The sequence below is a fragment of the Leguminivora glycinivorella genome, chromosome Z (genome assembly GCF_023078275.1).
Source record: "Leguminivora glycinivorella isolate SPB_JAAS2020 chromosome Z, LegGlyc_1.1, whole genome shotgun sequence".
Taxonomy (NCBI): Eukaryota; Metazoa; Arthropoda; class Insecta; order Lepidoptera; family Tortricidae; genus Leguminivora; species Leguminivora glycinivorella.
The window spans coordinates 1,551,205-1,558,351 of record NC_062998.1 but is presented as its reverse complement, the minus strand read 5'-3'; positions in this window follow the sequence as shown (position 1 = coordinate 1,558,351).

Sequence of the window (7,147 nt, the reverse complement as noted above, 5' to 3'; positions counted from 1 at the left end):
ATTCTTTCACACTTTTCTGCAACATTATAATGCAATATTTACTTCAAAATCGGTCGTAGTTAGTGGTGCATCAGTTTTTAGTGAGTGGGCTACTGCAGAGTTACATCAACGAAGACGTGCATTGTATGCCTTGTATGAAGAACGGCGGTTTAATACGAGTGATGAATTTAAAGAACATGTTAAGCAATATTCGAAGAAGTTCAAGATAGATTGTCATATCGCTAAGCGAAATTATCTTAGTAATAAAATAAAAAATAGCTCTGACATTATTAAAGCAACGTGGAAAGTAATTAATGTGGAAACTGGTCGCTCGAAACACGCAGTAAAAGATATTAAACTGAATATTGATAACAAAATTATAGATTCCAATTTTGAAGTAGCAACAGAGTTCGAAAAATTTTTCACCGAGATACCAGCATTCACAACTAAGGATTTAAATTCATCACCCTTATCTGCCGTCACATTATTAGAGGAAAACGTTCCTGAGTGTTGTAGAGACCTTTATTTTGAACATGTTTGTACCTCAGATATAGTAAAGGCATTTAAATCAATTAATGTCAAAAAAACTAGTGACCTCTGGGGGGTCTCCGTCCATGCCGTAAAATCCTTAGTTGAGGTTGTAGCGCCTGACTTAGCAGTTATATTCAACAACAGTGTTGACTGCGGCGAGTTTCCTGATCTAATGAAACATAGCAAAATAACTCCTTTATTTAAATCCGGCAGCCACTCTGACCCCACTAACTTTAGACCAATATCTGTGCTGCCAACTTTCAGTAAAATATTTGAAAAATTAGTTCTTTCTCAATTAGTACGACATTTTAACGTTAATAATTTAATGCATAATAAGCAATTTGGCTTCACACGGGGTCGCTCGACAACCGATGCTGGTGTTGAGCTAATTAAGCATATTTTCGATGCCTGGGAGGAGTCACAAGATGCTTTAGGTATCTTTTGTGATTTATCTAAGGCCTTCGACTGTGTTTGTCATGAAACATTGATCAGGAAACTACATTATTATGGAGTCAGAGGATCAGCACTAGATTTACTCAAGTCCTACTTAAATGGTAGAATACAAAGGGTAGATGTCAATGGACAGAGATCAACTGGGTCATTGGTCTCTATGGGTGTACCACAGGGATCAATATTGGGGCCTTTCCTGTTCCTTATCTACATAAATGACTTGCCATTCCTTGTAAAGACCCACCATGATATAGTATTGTTTGCAGACGACACCTCACTTATTTTCAAACTCAAACGACAGCAACAAGCTCACAGTGATGTAAACAATGCTATCTCTAAAGTAGTGAACTGGTTCAATGCTAATAATTTATTATTAAATGAAAAAAAGACTAAATGTATTAAGTTTGTCACTAATAGTAACGTAAGGAATGAGCAAACAAGTGTCGTTGTGAAGGATGAGGAATTAGAACTGGTAGATAGTACAGTTTTTCTTGGTATAACTTTAGATTCTAAACTTCAGTGGGGTCCCCATATTGTTAACCTCTCGAATAGACTTAGTTCTGCAGCTTTTGCAGTGAGCAAGATCCGTCAGTTAACAGACGTGAAAACAGCTCGATTAGTTTATTTTAGTTACTTTCACAGCATTATGTCATATGGTATTTTACTTTGGGGCAGTGCTTCAGAGATAAATACCATATTTATTCTGCAGAAGAGGGCTATTCGAGCAATATATAAAATGAACCATAGAGACTCACTTAGAGATAAATTTAAGGACATTAATATAATGACAGTGCATTGTCAATATATTTATGAGAATATTATGTATGTACATAAAAACATTTGTAATTTTAAGAAAAACTGTGATGTACATAATATAAATACTAGAAATAAACATAAACTCGCGGTGCCCTTCACACGGCTCTGTAAAATTAAAAAATCATTCATGGGTAATTGTGTTCGATTTTATAATAAACTTCCGAATCATATTACTGACTTGTCAATTAATAAATTTAAGAATCATGTAAAGCGTGTACTCATTTCCAAAGCTTATTATACAACACAAGACTACATGAATGATAAAACAACGTGGGATTAATTGTTATTCGAAATGGTTTCTTATTTTTACGTTTATTATTATTATTATTGTTGATGAAATTAATATTGTATTTTTTGGACATTGGATTTTTCCTAGAAATATTCTAGACATGTATTTTTATATATACATATACCTAATTATATATTTTTTGTTTAACGATTATTTTTATATGAAATTGTATATTATAGACTCAATATTATTATGAACAATAATTTACAACAATAAATTGCTCTGATAATTAGGTTAGATTAAGATCATAATATATATGTAATGAACTATTCATAAGAGCTTGTAACTAGGCCTACATGAATAAAGATATTTTGAATTGAATTAACCTGACATATAATGAACCACTTCTCGCACTAGTGCGTAAAAAAAAACACCATCTGTACTGAAAAATATTTTTCAGTACAGATGGTTTTTTTTTACGCACTAGTACGAGAAGTGGTTCATTATATAACAGGTCGAAACTTCGGAAGCTCATCTGTACTGAAAAACGTCGTAGGATACTCGTGCGAAAAGGAAATTCGCAACTCGTGTCGATTTAAAACACTCCCTTCGGTCGTGTTTTAATTTATTGCCACTCTTTTCGAACTTCCTTTTTTACGCACCTGTATCGTAATGTAGGTACTATTTATGCAATGAAATATGGACAGGAGTAATGTTTAAACATAATTTCTATTTAATAAGTCAAAGAGAAATATATTAAGTAGATTTGACCGTCACACCTCGGTGTATATTTTCATAGTAAAATCAATTTTAGCAAATCGTTTTGACAGTTTCATAAAAAAAGAAGCTGATTCGACTGGTAGGAAACTAGCCTATTCTCAAATGTATGGAAGATCTAGAAAAACAATTTGGGTTCTGAAATATTTTATTTAAAGGTATATTGATTCTAAGCCAATTCTTTTTCAATATAACGCAAAGAAAGAGTACCATTGTTCTGTTCATTTTGAATGTTAACAAACATTTAAATACTTGGGAGTCTTGAATTTTTTGTTATCTCAATATGCCTTTTTGAATTAAAATCTTTTTATTCAGAAATTATAAATACAAAATCATTTATTCAGCAAATAGGCCACAGGGGCACTTTTACATGTCAACATTACAGAGTATTCATTATAGTTAAACAAATTAAATTAGTAAAAATATTAACAACTAAAAATATTAATCATAAGCAAAGTAGCTGTTTTAATTTAGCTACACTTGAACCCCCTTATTATTCATAAACATCCACTAAAGTTATAAAGCCGATAAAGTTCGTTTGTCCCTCTCTATCACACCAATACGTCGGAAAGGGACAACTTTATCGGCTTTATAACTTTAGTGGACGTTTATTACTAAGGGGGTTAATATTCATCACAGGTCAACTACCCAATCGCTCACTAGATGTCGCTGGCCGCTCGCAGTAACAAAGTTACGATAAGATTTTCCCCGTATAGGGGTACAGTGAGCTGTGTACTTTTGATTCCATCCATCAAATACCTCATGAATGTCATGATTAACGTAATTTTTGTATGTATTCCTGCTAATTCCAGTAGGGATGCTTCATATTATCATATATTATGGGACCACTTTTAAACGCTCGATTTGTATTGCGTTTAAATAAATAAATATATGACATTCTTACACAGATTGACACTCCCACGGTTAGATCAAGAAGGCCTGTATTGTGGTACCTACTCAGACAAAGATATATATAATACTAGCTTTTTCCCGCGGCTTCGCTCACGTTAGAAAGAAAAACAAAGTAGCCTATGTCAGTCTCCATCCCTTCAACTATCTCCACTTAAAAAAATCACGTCGATTCGTCGGTCCGTTTTGCCGTAAAAGACTGACAAACAAACAGACACACACTTTCTCATTTAAATATAATATTAATCTCGAGAGATGTCAGTCTATGCACTGGGATTACATATTTTACTTTGACAGTAACTCTCGATAATTCTTGATCCTCTTTGGTTGGGATATACGAAAATAGGATAGTTAATTAGGTCGATTTCTTAACCCATTCAGTGCTAATCATGACACGTTTTTCTGCTTCTACGAAGGATTTTCGCTACACGGGAAAACTCTGCTACGACCGTAGCTCAGCAGTGAAAGTGTTAGGTTATAAAGAGCTGAATAAGTTTTGGCTCGACAAATATACATACTTATCTCCCCCATATAAATCATCCAGTTGTAATTTTTATTAAGGTACAGCGGGGCTGTGTAACTGGTCCATTTTTCCATGTTTGACACTGTTTGCATTATTAAATAGAGTGTCCACCGGTTATGTAATGGTTGGCGTGTTCGGTGGATACATGTAGAACTCAACATCATAGTGTAATAATGGAAAAAATGGATTAGTTACAATTGCCCCCCCAGTCGATTTTTTTTTTGTATAGAAGAATTGGGAATTTAGAGGGAACCTCTATTTTATCCGCAAATCGGACGCCGCGATGTCCCGGAGGGACATCCCGGGGAGACCCCCCAGTCGAGATTTGTCCCGCTGTACCTTAAAGCAAATTAGTTTATTGAGACCGTGCGCGACGACAACGCCGCGTGACAGGTGACCATTATGGACAATATTGTCACCGCTGTCAAACGAGAAGTAAGCATTGTGAAAAACAAAATTATGAAATCTATTAGACAATTTTGGACGATGGTGGTTATACCATTATCGCAAAGCGCGGCGTAGCGTAACTGCTTATGTATGTATGGAAAGCCGAGCTGAAACATGTAAAGTAGCGCCATCTATTTAATAAACGCGGTAGCTCTAGTAGGGATATGGAGCTGAATTCGTTCAAGTGGCAACGCAGTGACTTAATTTAAAACTATGAATTGTACCGGCAGATGGCGTTGGCTGTAGCGTTATATTTTGCTTAAAACGGACCATACAAGAACAAGTAAGGGAAGAGTTGTAACTCCTTACATCAGTAAATGCGGGTTAGGGAGCGTTCAAGTATTACGTAACGCAATTTGGGGGGAAGGGGGGGTCTCGTAAAACGTTACGATGCGTTACAGGGGCGGGGGTCTTTCTTACAACACGTTACGTAACATTGTTTTTTTTAAATTAGTAAATTAAAACTCCCAAATTGACAACCCTTTCCATTTACGTTTTACGAGGAATCCCTCGATTGTATTACGCCGTGTCTTGCGTGGGCGAGGGTCGCTTAACGTTTAGAGGGGGGGGTTACAGTAAAACGTTACGGTGCGTTACAAGGAGGGGAGGGGGGGTCAAAAATCTTCAAAAATTGCGTTACGTAATACTTGAATGCTCCCTTATTTGTAGTGACATCTAGCGACAATCACCCATCAAATAGCGTAAATGATTTTAGTACCACTACTCGATACTAGGTGTCAACAGTGTCTCGTCTGCCCAAAATTCAATATTAGAACAGTATACAACTTATATTACAAGCAGAAGGGATTGAAAACAGAATACTGATTAATACTATTGTAATATTAGCTAAAAATTGGTGAGCACTAGACTATTCGTTCGTCGCGACATCTATTGACAAGTAGCAGTACTCATAATTAAGGCTATTTGACGCGTGATTGACGCCTGATTGTCGCTAGATGTCACTACAAATAACCCGCATTTAATGATGTAGGGAGACTATGGAGTTACAACTCTTCCCTTACTTATTCCCATGCGCGGATCCTAGTTGGCCATATAAATAGACCACGTGACCCCCCCCTGGGGCCTGGGCCTTTACCACGTGACCCCCCCCCCTGGGCACGAAGCTGGATCCGCGCTTGCTTATTCCTCTATGAACAGACGAACTAGCCCGGTGCCTGTAGCCAGCAGTAGCAGTAGTACGATCGTTCAAACTGTATCGTATTGCACTGTCTCTCTCTCTCTCTCTCCCCGTATTGGTGCGAACGAGACAGTTGCTTATCGTTCGCAACAGAACATTAACGGTTGTACGTTTGGCTATAGACCTAGTTTTTATTAAAAGCATTTCTTTATTTATAGTATAAACTTTTAGCCACCCTTGTCAGAGCTACTGATGTGCCAACGAAGTTTCCAAAATTCTGAAATTTTCACATAGGAAAACTTCGGAAACTTTTCATAGGCCTACTTTGTATGGACAATTGTATGGATGGAAAGTTTCCATTTCATAAATTTAAATTTCCTTTATTTTTCGTGAAAGTTTCGTGAATTTTTCAAGAAATTTAAGTTTTTTTTGGAAAGTTTCCGCAACTTGCACATCACTAGTCAGAGCGACAATCGTTTGAACTTTGTGTCTATCTGTCACTCTTTTTTTATACTACGTCGGTGGCAAACAAGCGTACGCCCCGCCTGATGGAAAGCGGTCACCGTAACCTATGGACGCCTGCAACTCAAAGAGTGTCACATGCGCGTTGCCACCCCATTAGAAAGTACATTCCCTTCCATATAAATATTTCGACAGTGTTAGTTGAGCATTTCTTTTTTTTGCCATTTTTATGAAGTGTGATATTTAAAAAAAAAAATGCTATTTCTACTCAGAATTACTAGCTATTTCAATCCTAGTAGTTAAAAAAATTCTCCCATACGATTTTTTCTTATTTTGTTACCATTTTCCGTAGATGTTGTATCGGGTAACAAAAGAGGAAAGTAACAAAAATGTATGGAAATTCTGGGATACTTTTTGTCTCCCAGTGAGATTGAAAGTACTCGTGATTCTGAGAACAATTCACCTAAAATTCCCTAAAACAATCAAAATTTTTTTATTGAAAAAAAAAAAGAAATGCTCAGTTGCGTTTAATTCGCTACGGAGCATCTGGTATTAGCAAGTTGGCTACGCACTCAGCTGATATAATAACTGCTAGCGAGATGACTATGATCATTCGGGATATAATATACTCGGTGTAACATTAGGGAACAGAAAGATTTTAACTAAGACGCACTTCTGGGGGCAAAATAAAAATAAAATGTTATACAGAGTGGGGCCTGTAACAAAGGCGAAGAATTGAACTGTAGGCTATTCTCCTTATACTGATCAACATTTGTTCAGTGACTTTTAAAAATTATGAAGTCTTTAAATGTTTAATTTTTCATAGAAAATAAATATTAGCTTCAATGTACGCCATTATTGTTGTCATTGACGTTGTCTGTCACAC